This window comes from Pseudorca crassidens, chromosome 16 (genome assembly GCF_039906515.1).
Source record: "Pseudorca crassidens isolate mPseCra1 chromosome 16, mPseCra1.hap1, whole genome shotgun sequence".
In the NCBI taxonomy this organism is placed as follows: Eukaryota; Metazoa; Chordata; class Mammalia; order Artiodactyla; family Delphinidae; genus Pseudorca; species Pseudorca crassidens.
In genome coordinates this window covers 74,081,642-74,104,313 of record NC_090311.1, presented here as the reverse complement: position 1 = coordinate 74,104,313, position 22,672 = coordinate 74,081,642, and the positions used below count along the sequence as shown (strand labels likewise).

At 48.6% G+C, this 22,672-nt stretch overlaps 1 protein-coding gene across 5 annotated transcripts in view; it reads right to left on the bottom strand.

Annotated features, from left to right (window-relative positions):
• The window catches only part of RASGEF1A (RasGEF domain family member 1A), a 240,782-nt gene that overhangs the window by 87,201 nt on the left and 130,909 nt on the right, over positions 1–22,672 (bottom strand). The window contains exon 1 of one of the 5 annotated variants that reach the window (XM_067710960.1): positions 6,508–6,634. The exons of the other annotated variants lie outside the window; for them this stretch is intronic. The gene's annotated coding sequence lies outside the window, so the exon portion shown is untranslated. Of the gene's footprint in view, positions 1–6,507; positions 6,635–22,672 lie in introns of those variants that run through there. 5 annotated transcript variants of the gene reach the window in all.

Here is a 22,672-nt window from a genome sequence, read left to right as displayed (position 1 = left end):
CCTCATTATGTTTCTATCATTTCATTTCAGTATCATCTCATTTCCATTATGATTTCTTCTTGGATTCACTAAGTATTTATAAACGTGTTTTAAATTTTCCAAATACTAGAATTTTGAGAGTTATGTTTTGTTATTATTTCTATCAGAACTGCGTTGTAGGCAGAAAACACGGTCTGAATCACACGGTGCCTTTGATATTCCTTGAGGCGTTTTGACGGTCAGTTTGCAGGCAATTTTCATGAATGTTCCCATCATTAACGGCATGGTCCTGCAAGCACCCTGGAGCTCACGAGCCCTCCATCCTGGGGCGGACCAGGTACTGCGGGAGGCTCTGCCCCACGCGAGACACCCACTCTTGGAAGCGATTCTGACCTTTCCCAGAGGAATAGCTCTGACCCTTGTCAGCCCTGCTCACCGTCAAGCCTCCCTCCGTAGTCCTGGAGAGCCCCCTGACCCAGCAGCGAGGGACCAGGGCCCAGGTGCTCACAGGTCACCCCAGAGACTGGCAGACTGCTCACGCTGGTGGGGGTGGGCTACCCTCCCAGGCCCGAGGACGGAGGGGCTCAGGGCATGGAGGACTCTTCCCACGGTAGGGCTGAGCACCTGGCCTGCCATGGGCGGTGTGGACAGGACGTGGGCTCTTCCAGGGGCAGCCCTGATGCTCTCCTGTTCCTGGCCTCATCCGCCCAGCAGGGGCCACCCACCGCTAATAACCGCAATAAAACCAATAACTGACGCAGCCTCCTGCCTGCTCCAAGGGATCGACTCAGGAAAGCTGCAGAGGCTCCCCTCAGAAGTCCACGAGCTCCTTCTCTATGAGCCTCTAACCCCATCCGACCCTAATCCCTCCAGCCTCATCCCCGAGCTGGTGCACATGGCCAGCTCTCGCCCTCCTTCACTCTCCCCCAGCTCTGAGGGCAGAGACCTGGATCCCAGGGCCAACCGCCCGTCCCCAGTCGGCACGGCCCGGGCTGCGTGTCATTACCGCATTCAACCGAAGCCCTAACCTCAGAGGAGGAACGGAACCCAGACAGGGCTTGTTCAGAGTCCACAACCAAAACGGGCTTGGGCACCGAACCAGTCTCCGGGGAAGTCCTAGGCAAGAGAAGCCTGGGCCTCTGAGCCTGGGTTTCCGCAGTGACAAAACGGGGCGCCTCACCCTGGAAAGGGCCTGGTGCCAGGGCTGGGCACACCCCCGTGAGCCAGCTGCGGCTGGGATCCAGGCCACACACAGATGGAATCGAGGCTCCGTGACACTCACATGGCGGGGGTCTGGGTACCAGAGGCCCAGAGAGCCCCGGGGGCAGAGGGGCCCACACAACCTGGGCAGCCTCGGTGCGGGTGTGGAAACAGGCTCTGCTCATAAACCCATCAGAACGCACACCCTCGCCCAGCCCCCTCGGTTTCTGGGTGAGCCAGCCTCCTCCACGGAAGCTACTCTTTGTTAACAGTGTTGCCATGACAACCAGATCCAGGGAGAACTCTCTCTTCAAGGTAGAGTCTGAGGGTGACACTTGGAGAAACGGAAGTGGTGGTGACAACAGGCAAGGGCCTGTCCTCCGGCCCCACCCCCCCTTGCCTGTCCCAGAGCTTGTGGGTCTGCTCCCCTTTCCTCTCCCCGAAAGGGGACAGCAATGTGGCTGAGGCCAGGAGCCTCCCACCCACCGACACGCAGGTTCCCAGACACAGACCTGCGCTCTCCGCCCGCCGCGCAGACTTTCACACACATCCCACAAACGTTGCTGAGTCCCCCAGCACAGCCAGCATCGCAGAGCTGGCAGTCCATCTGGGGCCGACAGGCCAGGTATAGACCTGAGCCCGAGGGATCACAGACAATTACACAGTATGCCCAGGGCACCTCGCAGAGCACACCTGTGCAGGAAGGCGCCCTAAGGAAGTCTGGGAGCCGACCAGGTGGGGAGAGGCCGTCCTGCTTGGGAGCAGGAGGCTCCAAGCATTTTTACAAAGAGAAGGTTAAAGGTCACTGGGCTGTGCTGTGGGGCAGGCACTGCAGGGGAAGCAGGCCGCTGCCACGGTCCAGGCCAGGGGAGGGCAGCTCGGCCGCGGAGGTGGCAGTGGGCGGGGGAGGGGGAGGGGAGGGGTGGGGTCAGAGGAGCCGAAGGCTCAGTCAAGGGCTGACCTGGCAGACTAAGAGGGAGGTCCTGGCTGTCCCACCTGCTCAGAGGAGGGGCTGGGCAGGGGAGGCTCAGGGGTTCGATGACAGTGGACAGGCTGCCCGTGGTCACCTGGGAGGCAGCCAGCAGGCCTGGGCTCAAATGCTGCTGGGACAAGCTGGGGTGGGATCAACACCAAGGAGGGAACAGCAGCCACGTCTGGGGAGGAGAGGATGGAGGCCCAGGTCTTAAGGAAAGGAAGGGGAACACTGAGTGCCCCGGGAGAGGAGGGAGCGCCCGCAGGAAGGTCTGCAGGGGGGCCGGAGGACATGGAGGCGCGGGGTGGCCCGCAGAGCCCGGGGCACCACGGCCAGGGAGCAGTGCCAGAGACACCCAAGGGCCTCTGAAGCCTGTTTGCCTGGAGTGAGGGGCGTACAGATGGGAGTGGGCTGGGCTGAGTGGGAAGTGCTGGTATGCAGTGGGCAAGCAGAGAACACCCTTTACAGTCGGCCCGCGCAGGGGAGGAGAGCAGGGTGCAAAAGAGCTGGAGGGGGAGACGGCTGAGGAAGGTTTGTCGTTGTGCTCGAGCTGGGAGAAGCTGTCGGCAAGTGGCTTCACCTCTGAGGCCATCAGCTGTCAACTAGGGCGACAGCACCACACCTGGGAGGAGCTGGAGGAGTGGGAACGACGGCCTGAGCTCTCGACACCGCACCTACGGCACAGGCTCCCTGCCTGGGGGCTCAGCGCGTGTGTCCCCCAGGAGAAATGGGGTGCTCTCCTCTGAAGAGCTGGGACCCTCACCAAGGCCCAGGCCCCTCCTTCCTAAGCTGGTGCTCGCCCATCGCTTCCCAAACTCACCCCCCTCCGCGGAGGACCCCAGAGCCCGCTCAGAAGGACCACGGCACGGCCCGAGCTCCTGCCACTACCCCGGGCGGCACAGGCCGCAGCCTGCCCCCAACCATCCCCGCCCAGTGCAGGGACTCGCGGCGGCCAGGGGGACAAGAGGCTCTTTTCACCCGTGCTACGTCCACATCCTGGCACCAGTGCACTGACCCTGAAGAGCTTCCCTCTTACATAAGTGAGACGGGAGAAGCTTCCAGGGCAGGACCACTGGGTGTTGCCCTGAATCCTACTCAAGGCACCTGTGGGGCTCTAAGGACATGCTTTTGCAGACAAGAGCGTTCAGACACCTGAAGCCACCTGACTATCCACCCTGAGGCAGGGTCAGCGACAGGCAGCACTCACACCCCTGCCCCTCCCCAGCCCTGGCAGGCATCGGTGTGGACCCTGATGATTTCATACTCTTGACCAGACACCTCTCACCAGCCTCCTTTCAGGGCCTGAGACCCGTCCCAAAAGGCGAATCCCCAAGGCCCTCCCTGCCTCCAGCACCTGGCCTCTGTCCCTCCCATACTTGGCACAGGCCTGGACATAGCGAGGCTTTCGACTTTCCCTTCCACGGTTCCCGCCACGCCACAGCCATGCTGATGTCTGCTGACCTTCCCAAACCCCACTCTGGAGTTGTGAGACCGGGACTTCCCGGTGTCCCCACTGCAGGGACATTCTGAATGGACCAGTAACAGCCAGCTCACTCTGTGCCAGCCCAGGGCACCCTTGTGTTCACTCTCTCTCTCACACAAACACAGCCCCAGGCTCTGTGCCCAGAAAGAGGTGAGAAAGGCACACAGTCTTAAAAGAGGGCAGAGTGTCCTCCCCAGACCCCAACAGATCAGGGCGCCCTGACATGTGGCCAGTGGGTGTCAGAGGTCCGCCTCGTCTCCCACGGCCAAGGGCCTGGCAGCTTCCCCACAGATGCCACCCTGTGATGCTGGGCCTCCCTCCCATCCTCCCTGCTTCCCTCCTCAGATTACGCCTGGAAGACGTGTTGCTAAGTAAACACTCATCTCAGGAGGAAGGTGGGCAGGCGAGGGCAAAGGGATGAGAGGCAGCCTGCAGTGGGTGGGAGCTACAGGAAGCAGATCTCTGCTCAGCATTTGGAAGCTCTGAGAGTAAAAACAGCCAGAGCGGACCAGGGCTGAAGCAGATGGGCCTCGGGAGGGAACAGGGAGGGAGGAGATGTCCCAGCAGGGGGCAGTAGGAGGGCCGGCTGGCACTAAGTCAAGACCACCTGGACAGGCCCTGCCCGGCATCTCTGTGGCCCTGGCACCCACCCACAGCAGGTCCTGTAGGGACGCCTGGGGGGCCCTCTTCTGGGGTAGGGCCATGCAGCGAAGTGCAGCCTACACCCACCCACCCCAGCCCCAACCCCAGCTCCTGAAGGCAGCGTGTGGACCTCACAGCTGCGCTCCTAGCCCTGCACCTTCACTTGGCCTATTTGACAAATCTGGCTTTGAAACATGTGTCTTGAGAACAGGGTTCTGTGGTTAAAAACCAAATATCAACCAAAGCTATTCCCATCCTGCCAGTTTGGCCCATTATTCACAGATGAGGAAACAGGTGGGCTCAGGGGCCCTCAGGCTACACCTGAGCATCCCAGCCTCTAACTGCTCTCCTCTGGAGGACCCAGGACACGGACTAATGGCTCTGTCCCTTGTCTGGCCAGCTGCAGGGGGGCCACTTGTGCTGGGGATGCCCTTCCCCCTCAGCCTGGGCCCACCAGCCCCTGGCCTCACTCGGGTCGACCCAGCACAAACGCTGGTGGTGCCGGTATTTCTCCCTCCTCCCCCTCCCCCTCCTCCTCCCCCTGCGGTTGCTAAGTTACACCAAAAAACCCCTCTGCTCTGTGTGAACTGTTCCATTTCCACGATTTGCCAGGTGGAAGGAAGCCATCAGGCTGGCAGTTCAAGGATGCCTCCCAGAGAAAAACAAACTTGTTGGCTGGCTCTCCGGCCCCCATGGCATACCTGGGGACAGGGACACCTGCTGTGCTCCTGTGTGCTGCAGCACACAGCCTCCCTGGGAGGGTGTCAGCATGTGGGCCCACACTGCTCGCTCTTCTCAGGGGTAGGGCTTGCAGATTCTGCTGCTAACCCCACCCAGGCCCATGACCCCAGAGGGCTGCTGGTCACACTGACACATGTCCTTAAGAACAAAGAAAGGCTGGAGGGGCAGAAAACCTACCCCTGTGCCCCAAGCGAAGCCCTCCACTTCCCCCCACCCTGAATCCCCTCCTCCTATTCTGGGTTGGGGTCCCGAGGTTCCATTGCAAGGTGTCCCTGGATGTCAGCGGAAATGCCCTCACAAGTCACTGAAACCATGGTGTCACTCTACAGGGAAACCGAGTCTCAGAGGAGCCTGCAGCCTGCCCACAGCTCAAAAGTCAAGACCTGTGGCCTCTCTACTCCCTAGTTTTCTGCTCACAAGAGGAGCTGCTGCTTTGCTCTCTGCCCTCCTATCTGGGCAGGGAAGGGCCTGGACCCAGGCGAGGCTGGGCTGGGCCAGACTGTCCAGAGGGAGGTGGGAGACCCCTGAGGGGCAGGCCCGACCACTGCCTCTGCGAATTACCCCTGCATATGCCAGCCGGACTCTGCACGTCCTGGGCTCCCAGGTCAGGTGGCCATCTGGGCCCTTCCATTGCTCAGGAGGGTGGGAGAAGCACGACAGCAGTGGTGAGGGTGAACCTGACAGGGCTCCCGTTTCCAAGCAGGGGAGAAGGGTGCTCCATCCACTACCACATCTAAGAGGCAGGCGGCCTCCCTGTAAATATCCACCAGTTCCAGCGCTCAGAAGCAGCTAGAGATGCAGGGCACAAGGGGCCTGCTGCTCGTCTGTCTCCCTCCTCACATGCGCAGACCAGAACTAGCTGCACCTGCCCCAGGCTCTGTTTCCAGCAGGGAGGGCCCGGGGCAGAGAGAGCACGGTCCTTCAAATGACCCTTGCCCACGGTGCAGACAGGGGCATCTCGCCTTGGCCCTGGCCGGCTCCCCTCAAATGCTGAGCTCACGCCCCAATTCCTCGCCACACAGCAAGGGCGTGAGATGCCACCGCGGGGCCCAGAATGCAGACAAGCAAACGGAAACTTCCAACTGCGCAGCCCTAGCGCCTCAGATTTCCCAGCCTCCCTCCTTCACACCAGACCCGGGGCAGGGGACCCGCCGGCGGGTGTCCACGCCAGCCCGCCGAGTGCGCTCCCGCCACGCCCAGGCTGAGACCACCCGCTGCCCCGCAGGGCCTGGGGACTGGGAGGTCCTGACACTGTCCAGCCCGAGGCGGAGTTCTGGGCAACTCCGCACTGGGCTCCCGCACGCCCTCTTACACGCGCGCCCCGCGACCCGCGCCGGGAGCCCGCGCCCCGGCCCCACGACGGCCGCGCCAGGCGGGACCCTAGGCCCGCGTACGCCCCGCCCTGCCCGCGCAGGCGAGCGGAGGGGACGGCCCGCAAGAGGGAGGGAGGGACGGACAGAGGGACTGAGGACCGGCGGCCGCTGCCTACCTCGGTCCGGGCCAGCGTAGCTCCCGCGCAGCCCTTGCGCCGCAGTCTGGCCCACAGCAGCGCGCGGCCGGCGCCGGCGGCGGCTCATGCTCTGCACCCGGGCCCGCGGCACCCGCCCACCCGCGGCCGCCCCCGCGCTGCGCCAGCTGCGGGCAGAGCGGCTCCCTCCGCAGCCGGCGCCGGGGAGCGCGAGCGAGCGAACGCGGAGCGAGCACGGAACGGGCACGGATCGGGCACGAAGCGGGCGGGCGCGAGAGCGCGTGGAGCGGGCGGGCGCGGGGCGAGGGTGCGGGGCGGGCGCCGGGAGAGGGAGGGCGCAGGGTGAGGAAGGGCGCAGGGCGGGCGCGTGGAGAGCGAAAGTGCAGGACCAAGGTGCAAGAACAGGTAGAACGCGTGTCCAGGGCGCAGGGCGCCGGGCGGGGGCAGGGGTTGGGGGCGAAGAGGGAGGGCGCGGGGAGAGACGGGGCCAGCCTTTCATTTTAAAAAGGATAAGGCAACAAACACCCGCAAAGGTGACGTGGCCTCCTCTTGTGAAAGACCGTTTGAGGATTCTCAGATAGCTGCCCAAATTTTTATCATCCGCATCTGACAGTGAAAGCGCTTCCGTGGGCAAACCTGGTCTCTTCGGCTATTCCCTTCAACGGTCACAACCACGCTATATGGTTGGTGTTGGTTTTGTCGCCACTGGTCAGATGAGTAAACATATACATGGTCAGGGAAGCGAAGTGACCCTGCAGAATCTCAGAGCTGGTAAGTGGCAGAGCGAGAGTCCAAAACCATCTTGAGAGATTCCATAGTCCCCATTTTTCCAAAACCACTGAGAGGATGATGATCCAGGTTTTCTGGCTCCCAGAGAAGCCTCCTGTCTCTCTGAAGGAATATCCCTGTTCTCTGGCAACAACCAGGGTGTAGGGGAGGAGGGGGGTCAGGAGGGACTCAGACTCAGGTGAATATGGAAGAGGTCTGGGGCCAGGAAGGGGTGGAGGGGTCTGGGTGAAGGAACGGGAAGGTGCCCCTTAACACGGCTTGGAGAAGCTGAGGACCTTTTGTATTCATTCATTCAGTACATGTTTATTGAGCACCTACTGTGCCATTCTGGGCACTGGGGTACAGGTGTGAATGTCCGTGTCTGGTTGAAATTTGCACTTTTTTGGGGGGAGGGGTACATGTTCATGCAGTCAAAACATGGGGGCGGGGGTTGGCGGGTTTTTTTTTTTAGTATTTATTTATTTATTTATTTTCGCTTTTCCAGGTCTTAGTTGGGGCACAGGGGATCTTCGTTGCGGCATGCAGGCTCTTAGTTGTGGCATGCATGCAGGATCTAGTTCCCTGACCAGGGATCGAACCCAGGCCCCCTGCATTGGGAGCACAGAGTCTTACCCACGGGACCCCTAGGAAAGTCCCCTGAAGTTTGCATTTTTGAGGGAAGCAGGCAGTAAATAAAAACACAAGTAAATATTTCATCTGTCAGATGATGCAGATGCTCTGGAGAAAAGCATGGCAGGGAGAGGGCACAGAAGTGCAACTTATGGAGTTATTTTATTTTGACTTTGGTCAGGGAAGTCTTCCCTGAAAGGGTGACATTTGCGCAAAGACCTAACCGACGCAAGCCATGCTGAATCTGATAGATGAACATTTGATGCAAAGGGAACAGGAAGTGCAAAGGCCCTGAAATGGGAGTATGCCTTGGTCATGGGCAAGCAATAAGGAGGAGGTCAGAGTGGTATGAAAATGAGTGAGAGTGTGGTAGAGAGTGAGATTCCAGGGGGTGCCAGGGTGACCAGATCAGGAAGAGCCGGGTTGGCCATCGGCCCATTGTGACTTTGACTCAGAGGGAGCAACAAAAGCTTGTGGAGGCTTTTGCACAGTAATGTTATGGTCTAACTTTTTTTTTTTACAAAAACATTTCATTATGGAAAATTGCAAACATTTACAAAAGTAGGCCCTAAGGTATAATAAACCCAATGTTGGGCTTCAACAATTATCAATACATGTCCAACTTTGTTGCACCTGTACCCTCACCCACCACTCCCTATATAATTTAAGTGAACACTGACAGCTTTTTATATAACACATAAATATATTTATACATAGATGATAGTACACAAATCATAAATTTGTGCTTGATAGATTTTCAATGAGAATACTAATAATCATCTGTACCTTGATTTTTATTGTGGGAAGGTTTTAAATTACAGAATCATTTTCTTTAATAGATAGAGGACCATGCAGATTATCCACTTCTTCCTATGTCACTTTGGTAAATTGTATTTTTGAAATATTTTTCCATTTTGTCTAAATTTTCAGATTTATTGACATGTTATTCATAACATCCTCATATTATCCCTCAGATGTCTGTAGAATCTGTAGTGCTGTCCCACTTTTCATTCTGATATTGGGGCTCTTTGTGTTTTCCCTTTCCTTGATCAGTCCTGCTGGTGTTTTGTCAATTTTATAATTTTTTTCCAAAGAGCAACTTTCAGCTTTGCTGAGTTTTCTCTATTGTGCCCTGTATTTCATTGATCTCTGTTCTTAGTTTTATTGTGTCTATATTTGTACTTTTGGAGGGATATTTATTGTCCTTTTTGTTTGCTTCTTAAGTTGGAAGCTAGGCTTCTTGATTTTTGACTATATTCATTTAAAGCTATAAATTTCCTTTTAAGCACTGCTTTACCGTCTCTCACAAGTTTTACGTGTTTTTTAAATTATCATTTAGCTCACGATATTTAAATTTCCATTTTGATTTCTCTTTTGGCCCGTAAGTTATGTAGAAGGGTGTTACTTAGTTTCCAAATATTAGGGGATGTTCTAGTTATCTTCTTACTGAGTTCCAATTTAATTATACAAAAGGATATACTCTGAATTATTTCAATTATATAAAATCTGCTATACATTCTTTATGACCCAGAATATGTTCTGTTTTGGTAAGTGTCCCATATGCCCTTGAAAAGAATGAAAATTCTGTATGTATTAGTTAGGTCAGGTTGGTTAGTCAAGTCCAAATCTATATTGCTACTGAACTGTATCTTGTATTCTGTCAGTTCCTGAGGCAAACTGGAAATAACCCAAAAGTTCTTCAATGAGTGAACAGATAAACTGTGATACGTCCACTTAGTGGGATACTACTCAGCAACAACATGCTCAAAGAGATCCAAACTGCATGATTCCATGTATATGACATTTATATGACATTCTAGAAAAGGCAAAACTGCAGAGATGGAGAACAGATCAGTGGTCCCCAGGGGTTGGTGGGGTGGAGGGGAGGGGAGGGTTGACTACAGCATGGGGAAAATTTTAGGAGCCATGAAGTGTACCTGTATCTTGATTTGTGGTGGTGATCACATGACTCTATGCATTTGTCAAGACTTAAAGTAACTGCACACCAAAAAGAGTGAATTTTACTATATGTAAATTTAAAAATAGTTTTCAATCTCCAATGTAATTACAGGCTTCTGTGACTACCTTGTCATCTCTTTTTGTTGCGATGTTGTCCACAAGTTTCTGATTTTCCCTTCCTTTTTGCTATATCCATTATTATGGGGGAAATCAGGATGATCCATTACTGCCAATGAACACAGCATTGCCACTGTTGCCACAAAGATGAAGTCTGCAGGATGCACAGGAGAAGTCGAGGGACAGGTTAAAAGGCTGTTGCAATATTTAGATGATGGATGATGGTGACAGACCAGGAGAGTCTAATGGAGCTAATAGTGCTAAAAGTGCTAAGCGTTTGCAACTGGACATGTACTGCAGATGGAGACAAAAGTGCCTGGGTCGGAGAAAAGGGAGGAGCCAGAAATCCTTTTGCCCCAGTCACTCCTGCTGCGCCCCTTGCCCATGCTGGGGAGCATGTCCTGAGGTGCCTCTGCATAGCGGGACACTGGCAGTGCTTTGAATGTTGCTTTATTTGGGCTGGCTTTGGGATAGAGGGATTTCTGCAGGTTGTGGGAACTAAAAGATATATGTCTATGACAATTCAGCCACTGTTGCACCCAGACATTGTCTTGCCTCAAACATGCCCCTTTAATACCTCTCATCACCATGACTGCACTGGCTTACAACATTTTACTTCCATGGAGTCCAGTTCATTGACTACATGGGGTGCTCTGGATCTGTCATTCCCCACCCAAACCAGATTTTCCCAGGATTTCCGCTTTCTCCCTCCTGACTTCACTTGCCTCCCGTTTCAGCCTTGTTTCCCTAGAACAGGTTTTCAATTGTTCCCTTGCCAAAATGATAGATTTCCTTGCTCATTTTACCTTCATGTCTCCCACCTGGCCAAACTCCATTGCGAGATGAATCCAAATCTGCCTTCTCCAGATGTACCCTCAGGTATCTAAGTGCTGCCAGACGCAATCATACAGCCCTGCTATCACTCTAAATTCACAATAGATTCATCAGTGGAACTGAGGACTCAAGACTACTCAGTCATTCTCCTATGGTTCTTTTTCTCCTCTTCTTAACTGTGAAATATGTCAGACATACAGAAGAGTGTATGAAATGTACATGTATAGTTTCAAGAATAATCACAATGAGAAAACCCACAGGGTAGAGTTCCCTGGTGGCCTAGTGGTTAGGATTTGGCATTTTCACTGCAGAGGCCCCGGTTCAATCCCTGGTTGGGGAACCATCCTGCATGCCATGCAGTGCAGCCAAAATACAAAAGTACAAAAATAAATAAATAGATAAATAAAAGAAGAATTGTGTATATGTGCTATCTCTCATTTCTCTCATTCTCTCTTAAACCCATTCCGATTAACCCTCATAATTCCACTAAGACACAAGGTCACAAGTGACCACCACATTCCTATAGTCATTTTTCAGTCCGTGAACCACTTGATCTATCAGCATTTGGCAATCAATCACTATATCTTCTTTCAAACACTTCTGAGCTTCTAAGACACCACACCTGACTGCTGTTCTGCCTATTTTTCTGACTGCTCTTAATCTGTTGCAGGTCCTTCTTTAAAAAAAAGAAAAAGAAAAGAATACCCATGGGATCAGGACTTAGGCTAAGAAATAGGACATTGCCAGTACATGAGAAGCCGTCGCCTTTGTGTCCTCCCCAGTTTTCCCTCATCCCCTCTCCCTACCACCTCCCTCCCAGAGGTAACTGTTATCCTGAAATTTATTCCCATGCCTTTATTTAAACTTTCACTCCTAGATATGTATGCCTGTCTTTGAACTTCTGTGAATGGAATCAAACTGTATATTTTCTACTGTTACTTGCTTGCATCATCAATATGATGTTTGGGAGATTCACCCATGTTGATGAGTATAGTTTATTCATGTTTACTGTTGTTTGGCATTCTGTTATATTTATGTGGTCTACTATTAGTAAACATTTGGGGAGCTGACATTTTTGCTATTATTCACTCGTTCACTGGACAAATATTTCTTGAGCACCTACTACGTGCCAGGTACTACTTTAGGCATTGGGATAGAACAGTGATCAAAACTGATAAAATCCCTTCCCCCGTGGGTATTCTAGGTGTGGAAAACTACAATAAATAGAAAAAAATAGATAAGTTATGTTGTATGTTAAAAGAGGAGAAGTCCTAATTAGGACCAAAAGCAGGGAAAGAGATGGAAAGTACCAGGGTGGGAGGCTGCAATGGAGCTTCTCCTGTATTCGCCACTGAGTTGACATCTAAGCCAAGACATGTGGCCATCTAAGGTGAGGTGTTCCAGCAGAGGGAGAAGCAGCGCAGCATTCTCAAGACAGGACGATACAGAAGGGTCTGTGCAATGCCACTCTGTCACTAACTGCCTTGAGTTAGGCCAAACTTCACTAGTTAAGGGCATATGCCCCACAAGACTGCCCTCACTTCAGACACCCACACCAAGCTCAGGGGTCCCCAGGCCACCCACGCTTCTGACCAACTGGTTACACGTATGGAGGTTCCCCCTACTCCCTCAAGTTCCAGAATTCACTAAAAGAACTCAGGTAAGCACTGTACTTAGGCTTACAATCTTACCATAACAAAAAGGATTCAAATCAGGAAAAAGAGTCTCATAGGGCAAGATTTGGGAGGATCCCGAACACAAAGCTTCCATGTCTCTTCCCCTCAGTCAGGATGTGTCACCCTCCTGGCATAGAGTATTGTTAACCAAGGAAGTTACCCTGAGCTTTTGTGTCCAGAGTTTTATTTCTGTGTCTAGGGTTTCATTATGTAGGCATGATTAAATCATCCATTGCCCATGCAGTTCAATCTCCAGCCCCTTCCCCTTCCCCCAGAAGATGGGCTGATGTCACATGACTCAAAGCCCCACCCCTCTTATCACATGGTCTTTCAGGCATGACCAAACCCCATCCTGAGTCACCTCATTAGCATAAACTCAGGTGTGGTCTGAGGGCCCACCAGGAACAACAAAGTCGCTTCTAACACTCAGGAAATTCCAAGGATTAGAAGCTCCCTCTCAGGAAGCAGGGGACAAACTCCAGCCAATTTCATCATACAACATCCCATGTGTCTGGAGAAGAGTAAGCATGGCCAAAAATAAAAGGAGATGAGGGACTTCCCTGGTGGTGCAGTGGTTAAGAATCCGCCTGCCAATGCAGGGGATGCGGCTTCAATCCCTGGTCTGGGAAGATCCCACATGCCGCGGAGCAACTAAGCCCATGTGCCACAACTACTGAGCCTGTGCTCTAGAGCCCACGAGCCACAACTACTGAGCCTGCGAGCCACAACTACTGAAGCCCACACGGCTAGAGCCTGTGCTCCACAACAAAAGAAGCCACCACAATGAGAAGTCCTCACACTGCAACGAAGAGTACCCTCCCTCGCCACAACTAGAGAAAGCCCACGCGCAGCAACAAAGACTCAACACAGCCAAAAATAAATAAATAAATTTTAAAAAAGAAAAAGGAGATGAGATCAGAGAGATACTAGGACTAGATCCCTTCGGTTATTCTAGTGCCTGTTTCCTGGTGCCTGGGTGTAAGGGTTTTCTCAAGTGTAGACTGGAAGTGCAACTTCTGGGTCACAGGAAGTGGATGTGTTCAACTCTGTTGGGAAATATCCAATTGTTTTCTAAAATAGTTATACCAATATACACGCTTACCAGCAGAGTATGGCGTTCCCATTGTTTCAGTCTGTGGTAGGCAGAGTAATGGCCCCCAAGAAGTCCATCTCCTAATCCCCAGAAGCTGTTAATATGTTTCCTTTCCTTACATTATAAAAAAACTTTGCAGATGTGATTAGTTAAGGATCTCAACTTGAGGAGATTGGGAGGGTGGGCACTGTACTCACAAGGACACATAAGAGGGACGCTAAGGTTCAGAGTCACAGAAGGAGATGTGATTGTTCCTGATGAATTTAAGGTTCTTGCCTCATCACAAAAGAATCCAGTGAGAGACAAAGTGATAGGTAAGAAGTGGATTTATTTAGAGAGAAACACACTCCAAAGACAGAGCATGGGCCATCTCAGAAGGCTAGAAGCCCCGAAATATGGCATGGTTAGTTTTTACGGGCTGGGTAATTTCACAGGCTAAGGAGTGGGAGGATTATTCCAATTATTTCGGGGAAGGGGCGGAGATTTCCAGGACTTGGGCCACCACCCACTCTTTGGCCTTTTATGGTTGGCCTCAGAACTGTCATGGCGCTGGCAGGCATGTCACTTAGCTTATGCTAATGTATTACAATGGGCATATGATTGGGCTCAAGGTCCACTGGAAGTCAAATATTCTGTCATCTTGGACCTAGTCGGTTCTAACCAGTTTTTGTCATGTCCTATGTCATTCTTTTAAAGGTTGTGCCCTGCCCCCTTCCCTCCTGTTTCATGATGAGAAAAGCAGAGGTCAGAAGGAGTGAGAGAGATTTGAAGATGCTACACTGCTGGCTTTGAAGATGGAAGAAGGGACTGATAGGGACAGAGTAGGATAGTTACACAAGTAGTTTTAGAAATCCCACTAGGGGATTATAGATAGAGAGGGAAACAGGGAATTTTGGGAGACCACTGTAAGTTAATGATCACTCGAGAAAGCTATCGGAACATCATAGAACAAAGCAGGCTTGCTTAACTATAAAGCCATCAATAAAAGCATGAGATATGCCCCAGGCCATTAAGTGAAAAAATGAGACCTTCAGCCTGCTGGTCAAGTCCAGCAAGATAATCATCCTTAGAACCAAGGACAGGAATATAAGGGAAAGGTGACATTCCAAAGCAGGAGACCCTCATTATACTGAAAACTGAGATGATTTAAAATATTTTAGTATAAGGAATTCCCTGGCAGTCCAGTGGTTAGGACTCAGCACTTTCACTGCCGAGGGTGCGGGTTCAGTCCCTGGTCAGGGAACTAAGATCCGGCAAGCCATACAGAGTGGCCAAAAAATAAATAAATAGAAAGCCACTCTAAAAAAATTTTTTTTCTAGTATATGTTACCCCCCTTCTGCTGATTTGAATAAGCACCACGACAGTCCTAGTTTGACCTTATAGGGTCAAACATTCTCCTGCCCAATGTGAAGGAGCAGCTAGTGATGTAAGCCTGACGTCTACTCAAAGAATGAGGAAGAAGGTGGTCTTTTCCTCCTCCCCACTTTCTTTTGATTATAAAAATCAAAAGCAGGTGAGGGGTGATGGTGGTGGGATGAATTGGGAGATTGGGATTGACATATATACACTAACAATGTATATAATGGATGACTAATAAGAACCTGCTGTATATAAAAAAAATGTAGCCCGCTTAATTCTCGGGGCAGAGCTCCCTTGCCTGCCCACTTGTATCCCTCACACGTATATTAATAAATCTACTTCTTGCCTATTGCTTTGCTTCTCGCTGAATTCCTTCTGTGCTGAGACACAAAGAACCTGAGCCTCACTAAGTCCTGGCACCAGGTGAATGATTCTGATTAAAAGACCATGAGTTCAAGTTCCAATCTGGGTTTTGGCTGGGTTCGTGTCCCAGGTTGTGGGTTCAAGTCCCAACCTGAGGTGTACAGTTTCAGGACTACAAGCCAAGGAAAGTATTGATAGATGGCCTGTAGAAGCTGTAAAAGTCGGGAAAACAGATTCTCTCCTACAGCCTCCGGAAGGAACTAGTCCTGCCAACATCTTGAATTTATCCCAATGAGACTGACCTCCAGAAACTGTGTTGTTTTAAGCCACTGAGATTGTGGTAATTTATTCCAGCAGCATTCGGAAACTAATATGTAATCCTTGCCAATACTTTCTAAGTGTTGATTTCTCAATTTTTGCCAATCTGTTTGTTGTACAGTATTGTCTCATTGTAGATTTAATTATTTTCCTGATGACGAATAACATCAAACATCTTTTCATCTATTAGTCATTTGAGTTTACTCTTTAGTAAAATGCCTGTTCAACATTTTTGCTCAGTTTTCTATTGATTATTCTTTTTTCTTATTGATATAGAAGCTTTCTGTATACTCTAGAAATTGGTGCAATGAGAGTTAAATGTGTTACAAATTGGTAAATGTCCAATTGTTTGGACAATCTTCTCCCAAGATTGTCGTAGCTTGTATTATCACCCCCTTTGTGTTTCTTTTTAATATAAATTTATTTATTATTTATTTTTGGCTGCATTGGGTCTTTGTTGCTGCACGTGGGCTTTGTCTAGTTGCAGCGAGCGGGGGCTACTCTTCGTTGTGGTGCATGGGTTTCTCATTGCGGCGGCTTCTCTTGTTGCGGAGCACGCGCTCTAGGCACGAGGGCTTCAGTAGTTGTGGAGCTCAGGCTCAGTAGTTGTGAGGCTTAGTTCTCTGGGGCATGTGGGATCTTCCTGGGCAAGGGCTCGAACCCGTGTCCCCTGCATTGGCAGGCGGATTCTTAACCGCTGTGCCACCAGGGAAGTCCCTGTGTTATCTTTTGATGGAGACAATGTCTTAATCTGTATAATAGAGTTTCATTTATGGCTTTCTTTTTTCTTTTTAATTATACTTTATTTTTTTATACAGCAGGTTCTTATTAGTTATCTATTTTGTACATATTAGTGTATATATGTCAATCCCAATCTCCCAATTCATCACACCACCACCACCACCCCCGCCACTTTCCCCCCTTGGTGACCATACATTTGTTCTCTGCATCTGTGTCTCAATTTCTGCCCTGCAAACCGGTTCAACTGTACCATTTTCCTAGGTTCCACATACATGCGTTAATATACAATATTTGATTTTCTCTTTCTGACTTACTTCACTCTGTATGACAGTCTCTAGATCCATCCACATCTCTACAAATGACTCAATTTCATTCCTTTTTATGGCTGAGTAATATTCCATTGTATATATGTACCACAACTTCTTTATCCATTCGTCTGTCGATGGGCATTTAGGTTGCTTCCATATCCTGGCTATTGTAAATAGTGCTGCAATGAACATTGGGGTGCATGTTTCTCTTTGAATTATGGTTTTCTCTGGGTATATGCCCAGTAGTGGGATTGCTGGATCATATGGTAATTCTGTTTTTAGATTTTTTTTTTTTTTTTTTTTTTTTTTTTGCGGTATGCGGGCCTCTCACTGTTGTGGCCTCTCCCGTTGCGGAGCACAGGCTCCAGACGCGCAGGCTCAGCGGCCATGGCTCACGGACCCAGCCGCTCCGCAGCACGTGGGATCTTCCCGGACCGGGGCACGAACCCGCGTCCCCTGCATCGGCAGGCGGACTCTCAACCACTGTGCCACCAGGGAAGCCCTGTTTTTAGATTTTTAAGGAAGCTCCATACTGTTCTCCATAGTGGCTGTGTCAATTTACATTCCCACCAACAGTGCAAGAGGGTTCCCTTTTCTTCACACCCTCTCCAGCATTTGTTGTTTCTAGATTTTCTGATGATGGCCATTCTAACTGGTGTGAGGTGATACCTCATTGTAGTTTTGATTTGCATTTCTCTAATAATTAGTGATGTTGAGCAGATTTTCATTTGCTTCTTGGCCATCTGTATGTCTTCTTTGGAGAAATGTCTATTTAGGTCTTCTGTCCATTTTTGGACTGGGTTGTTTGTTTTTTTAATATTGAGCTGCATGAGCTGTTTATATATTTTGGAGATTAATCTTCTGTCTGTTGATTCGTTTGCAAATATTTTCTCCCATTCTGAGGGTTGTCTTTTCGTCTTGTTTGTAGTTTCCTTTGCTTTGCAAAAGCTTTTAAGTTTAATTAGGTCCCACTTGTTTATTTTTGTTTTTATTTCCATTACTCTAGGAGGTGGATCAAAAAAGATCTTGCTGTGATTTATGTCAGAGTGTTCTTCCAATGTTTTCCTCTAAGAGTTTTACAGTGTCTGGTCTTACATTTAGGTCTCTAACCCATTTTGAGTTTATTTTTGTGTATGGTGTTAGGGAGTGTTCTAATTTCATTCTTTTCCATGTAGCTGTCCAGTTTTCCCAGCACCACTTATTGAAGAGACTGTCTTTTCTCCATTGTATATCCTTGTATGGCTTTCTTTTTTCATGGTTTGAGTTTTTCACTGTACTCCTCTCTAAATTCCCCAAACATTCCCAAGAATTTCAAATCCTCTGGGCCTTTACCAAACCCCAGGCTGCCCTCTCTTTCTCCCCCTTGTCAGATGGGGACCCTCCCTCTTTTACCTCATAGGGAAATTCAAAACCATCATCAGGAACTGTCTCAACTCTTACCCCCAAATTTACACATTTGTCTGCATCCTTCCCTCCTGTCATAATGGACGACACCATCCGTTTTCTCTCACAGGTCATTCTCTCCTCCTCTGCCCTGGATGCCATTCCACATACCTCCTCTTCAATATTGTGCATTTAAATATACCCTCTCTCTTCTCTCTCTTTAATGTCTTCCATTTAAACATCTAACCTTTCTCATTTTCAAAAAATCCCTGGAACACCCATGCCTTGTAGATTCCATCCTGCCTTCTTTTCCCATTCAGAGACATGCTTCTTAAAAGAATTAATGGTCTCCCTCCAATCTGCCTGAACCTCTGTGGCATAAGAAATACCTATTTGGTCTTTGTTCCCAGTTCCTGACATGGAGCTCCTAAATGTCTTGGAATTTCCTGTGCGAGAGGACTGTCTTTTCTTCTAATAAGATGACTCTTGGCAAATGCCCTAGCTTCAGGATGGGGGCTAGTCACCAGAAAGACCAAACCAGCCCCATTCCCCAAGCTCCAGAAGGTGGAGGGACTGAAGATTGATTTAATAATCGATCTTGCTGACATGATTAAACCTCCATAAAAACCCCTACACAATGTAATTCAGAGAGTTTTCCAGGTTGGTGAACACATTGAGGTACTGGGAGGGTGGTAAGCCTGGAGAAGTCATGCCCTCCTTTCATGCCCTACATGTCTCTTCCATTTGGGTGTTCCTGAGCTATAGCCTCTATAATAAAGGAGTAAGTGTAAGTAAACTGTTTTCCTGACTTCTGTGAACTGAAACTTGGGAGGGTCATGGGAATCCAAGTTAGACAGTAGCATGGGTAACCTGGGGACCTGACATTTGTGACCAGTGTCTGAAGTGAGGGCAGTCTTATGGGACTGAGTCTTTTTTAAAAAAAACATTCTTGGGGGCTTCCCTGGTGGCTCAGTGGTTGAGAGTCCGCCTGCTGATGCAGGGGACACGGGTTCGTGCCCCGGTCCGGGAAGATCCCACATGCCGCGGAGCGGCTGGGCCCATGAGCCATGGCTGCTGAGCCTGCGCGTCCGGACCCTGTGCTCCGCAATGGAAGAGGCCACAACAGTGAGAGGCCTGCGTACCGCCCAAAAAAAAAAAAAAAAAAAAAAAACATTCTTGCTGAAGTTGCCTGAGACCTCTTTTGCCTGATGCAGCCAGAGTGATCTTTCAAACACTCAAATCTGACCAGGTCTCTCCCTTCCTTGAGAGGTAACACTCATTTTCCATCACATTTAGGACAGAGTCATTAATGTTAACAATTTAGAACACTTGTCTTTTTGTCTAAGGAAAATGTGTAACATCATGAATTCTAGTAACTCCTTTTAGTGATTTGCATGTGGTAACGAGCACACCTCTCTATGAAACAGAAGACTTTCATGGTTGTTCTCTGTCTCCTCATAGAGCACATTAAGATTCAACTATTTGGTATTCTAGTCCAACATGTAAGGAGTTTAGAAGTTGCCACTCTGTCCTAACAAGTAAAAAACTGAACAAGCTGAAAAATCACCACCACTTCTTAGATTCTTCAGAGAAGTGAAATCACAGGACAAATAGCTATTCCCCAAATCAGAGAGATAGGCAGATGTGGAGAATCACAAGTCAATGGAGCAGAAACCTCCACAGGAACCAGTGCCAGGGCAACGTAAACTGTAAGTGATTAATTTCTGGAGGCCCAATATGGACAAGTCTGAGAGTTAAAAACTCCAGGGGGACCTAGTCATCGGGGGGGACCCCACACCTTTTGGGTGTTACCTCTAAGAGCTCTACCAAGTCCTCACAGTGAATATCACAGAAAAATCCCCTCAAGCTTCTGGCAGAGAAAGGGGGAAAGGAGCCATTTTGAACTATACCAGCGCCTTCTGTTCTTCTTGACAATGCCTGCCCTCATGAAAAACTGTTTTACCAAAACCTACTGGGATTTTATCAGAGCCTAACCTACCCAGGGAAAGGGAAATACTCAACTCCAGTCCCTTCTAGCCATCCTGTCCCACCTAAGGGGGGAAAACAACTGAGAAGTACTGGTGAAGTTCACAGACCAAGGACCAAGGTACAGGTTCATCAAAGGCTGAGATCTAATCGTAGGACTATAGAATGCTTCCCCCTCCCCCACACCTTACTACACCACGTTACTAAAGGCCTATTTACCAGAGTTCCTTTCACTCAGTACATCATCTGCAGATTTCAACAAAAAATTACAAGGCATACTAAAAGGCAAAAGACATGGTTTGAAGAGACTGAACAAGTATGAGAATAAGAGTCAGATATGGCAGGGATGTTGGAATTATCAGACTGGAAAGTTAAAACAAGTATAATTAATGTGCTAAGTGCGTGCTCTAATGGAAAAAGTAGACAACATGCAAGAACACATCAGTAATGGAAGCAGATAGATAGAAATTCTAAGAAAGAATCAAAAAGAAATGCTAGAGATCACAAGACCACAAACACTATAACAAAAATGAAGACTGCCTTTTATGGGCTCATTAGTCGACAGAACATGGCTGAGGAAAAAAATCTCTGAGCTTGACGATATGACAATAGAAACTTCCAAAACTGAAAATCAAAGAGAAAAAAAAAAAAAACACAGAACAGAACATCCAAAAACTGTGGGACAACTACAAAAAGTGTAACATATGTATAATGAGATTATCAGAAGAAGAAAGAGACAAAAAAAAAAAACAGAAGCAATATTTGAAGGAATAATGACTGATAATTTCCCCCAAATTAATGTCAGACACTAAACCACAGATCTGGGAAGCTCAGAGAACACCAAGGAAGATAAACACCGAAACAACAATAATAACAACATATAATTAGGCATATCGTGTTCAAACTTCAGAAAATTAAAGATGAAGAAAAAATCTTTTTTTCTTTTTTTTTTTGCTGTACACGGGCCTCTCACTGTTGTGGCCTCTTCCATTGCGGAGCACAGGCTCCGGATGCACAGGCTCAGCAGCCATGGCTCACGGGCCCAGCCGCTCCGCGGCATGTGGGATCTTCCCGGACCGGGGCACAAACCCATGTCCCCTGCAACGGCAGGCGGACTCTCAACCACTGTGCCACCAGGGAAGCCCGAAGAAAAAATCTTGAGAGAAGCCAGAAGGAAAAAAAAAAACTTACCTATAGAGAAGCAAACTTAAGACCATTTGACTTCTCCTCAGAAACCATGCAAGCAAGATGAGAATGGAGGGAAATATTTAAAGTGTCTAGAACTAACCTAGACTCTGTACCCTGTGAAAATCTCCTTCAAAAGAGAAGGAGGAAAAAGAATTTCTCAAACAAAAATTGAGAGAATTTTTTTCCAGTAGACTGGGCTTGCAAGAAATGTTAAAAGAAATTCTTCAGAGAAGGAAAATGATATAGGTCAGAAAATCTGATCTATAAAGAAAGGAAAATCACTGGAAAATGAATAAGTGAAGGTAAAATAAAAACTTCTAGTTTCTTATTCTTAATTGATCTAACAGATAACTGTTCAAAATAATTACAAATATAAGCATATATATACTTATATATAAGTGAAATTAATGACAGTAATGATACAATGGGTGGGAAGGAGGAATTAGAAATATTTTATTATTATAAGGTACTTTCACTACTCATGAATCCATGGTGTTACTTGTTTTTTAATTTATTAATTTTAGTTATATATTTTTTTATTTTGGGGTCTTTGTTGCTGTGCACGGGCTTTCTCTAGCTGTGGCAAGTGGGGGCTTCTCATTGTGGTGGCTTCTCTTGTTGTACAGCACAGGCTCTAGGTGCTCAGGCTTCAGCAGTTGTGGCACATGGGCTCAGTAGTTGTGGCTCGTGGGCTCTAGAGCGCAGGCTCAGTAGTTGTAGCTCACAGTCTTAGTTGCTCCACGGTATGTGGGATCTTCCCGGACCAGGGCTCGAACCCGGGTCCCTTGCATTGGCAGGCGGGCTCTTAACCACTGCACCACCAGGGAAGCCCCATAGTGTTATGTGAAAGTGATTTTGGATTAGTTGTAAATGTATAGTAAAAATTCTAGTACAAAAAAAAGTTAAAAAATAATACAACAAATATGCTAAACAAGGAGAGAAAATGGAAACATAAAATGCTCAATTAAAACTACAATATACAATGAAGAAAAGACAGCCTCTTCAATAAGTGGTGCTGGGAAAAGTGGACAGCTACATGTAAAAGAATGAAATTAGAACACTTCCTAACACCATACACAAAAATAAACTCAAAATGGATTAAAGACCTAAATGTAAGGCCAGATAAAACTATAAAACTCTCAGAGGAAAACATAGGCAGAACACTTTATGACCTAAATCACAGCAAGATCCTTTTTGACCCACCTCCTAGAGAAATGGAAATAAAAACAAAAATAAACAAATGGGACCTAATTAAACTTAAAAGCTTTCACACAGCAAAGGAAACCATAAACAAGACCAAAAGACAACCCTCAGAATGGGAGAAAATATTTGCAAATGAAACAACTGACAAAGGATTAATCTCCAAAATTTACAAGCAGCTCAATAACAAAAAAACAAACAACCCAGTCCAAAAATGGGCAGAAGACCTAAATAGACATTTCTCCAAAGAAGATATACAGAC